We start from the raw sequence: 1882 nt of genomic DNA, 5'->3' as shown, positions 1-1882 counted from the left end.
ACAGAAGCCCCACCTCACAGTGGCACCCAAAGTAATTGCCTATATCTACCTTGGGATTGTATGTAAGGCGAGAACTCAACGTACTACTCTTAAGGTGCCTTATGTTATACACACAAATAATTAAAGGTCTCTACTCACCCTTTCACAATTTACAGGGTTGATATTGATAAGGGAGCCTGGAACATTTAACATACCCATCATGTACCCTAACCACCACAACATCTAGAATCTATTTTCTACCCCTTGATGATACATATTCTCTAGCAACTTAGCAACCAAATATGTATTCCTCAAATCCTCTGAGCCCATGTCCTGTGAATGTCAGTATGCCTGCACATGATCGACCTGCCCAGTCCCACCCTCGCTGCTCTCTATAAATCTGGTGTTGCTGCTAGTGATCAGAGCCTGTGACTGGTCTGTGTAAATGTCTGTTAAGTATATCCCTCCTCCTGCTATGTCCCATGAGCACCATCCCATACTGCATGAGACTGTCCTGTCCAGTGACACCCTTGCTGCCTGAGATTGACCCAACCACTCTTCCTGAGAGGGCGATGTTGCTTGCCAAATAGATAGCTCCAGCTGTCTAGGGAGAGAGTCAACTCTAGTAAGATAGAGATGCAATTCAAACCTCCAGTGAAGCTGGCACCAGTAATATTTAGGATCATCATTCCTAGTCTCTGAAACAGAAATCTCAGGTCTCCTGGCCTCCCAGGAAAATGGCACTGAGCTCCACCAAAATGCCATGTAGACCACAGCCCACATCAGCAGGCACTACAAGAAAGCAAGAGAAACTAAAAGCAATGTCTGAGGAGGACTTGAACCTAGTGACGTACATAGAAGAAGCAGACTTTGAACAGCCACAGAAAGAAATCTTTAGTATGTTCTTTTGATTCATACAGGATCTGAGGGAATTAATACAGAAAAAGGATAAACATAGAGAGGATAGAGTCTCCAAAGGAAATACAACAATTAAGCAAAAATGCCGCAGAAACAAAGCAAATGTTAAAAGACCGTACCACCAGGCTGGAAGAGGCAGAGAATTATAAGTGATTTCAAAGATAACCATGTAGAATTCAAAAAATATGAAAGACAATCAAATAGGATAATCAAAGAAGCTAGAGGAATCCTGAGAACAATGCTATAAATGATGCTGTGAAGAGAAACAATATTTGAATAATTTGATTACCATATCAAGACATAATGAAAAAAATCAATAGCCAAGATAGCAAGCGAATTCCTGGAAGAAAACTTCCCCAATGTAATGAAAGAGAATCAGACATTCATACAAGAGGCAGAGAGGACACCTAGACTGAATGCCCAGAAGAACACACCAAGGCATATAGTAGTCAAATATCCAACTAGGAGGAAAAGGAAAAAAATCGTCAGTGCAGCTAGAGAACAATGCAGTCACCTATAAGGGTAATCAGATAAGAATATGCTCTGATTTATCAGCAGAAACCATGAAAAAGAGGAAAGAATTGAATAACATCTTCCAAAAGTTGAAGGAGTGTAATGGTAACCAAAGAATCATCTATCCCTCCAAACCCTCCATCAAAATAGACATAAAGGTAAGGGTTTTCCCAGGTAAGGAAAAAGTTAGAGAATACGTCAAAAAACCAAAATAAAACAAAAATCCCCAAGCAAACACCCAGAACTACAAAAATTACTTTCCAACTCACTTGGGTCAGAAAACCAACATCCATAGAGCATAAACATGAGACCACCACATAGTGTAATACTATCCAGAAATCAGAGCACTGAAAGCAATGCCCAAGACATCTTTGACCCCACAGTGAAAAGAAGGCATGAATGAATCCCCCACATCCCACCCCCATACACATACAAAACATACTGCTAAGGGGCATGGGGGAGGAAAATGTCT

Source organism: Tenrec ecaudatus, chromosome 3, assembly GCF_050624435.1.
Source record: "Tenrec ecaudatus isolate mTenEca1 chromosome 3, mTenEca1.hap1, whole genome shotgun sequence".
Lineage (NCBI taxonomy): Eukaryota > Metazoa > Chordata > Mammalia > Afrosoricida > Tenrecidae > Tenrec > Tenrec ecaudatus.
The sequence above is the reverse complement of the archived record's forward strand: the minus strand, read 5'-3'. Positions refer to the sequence as shown.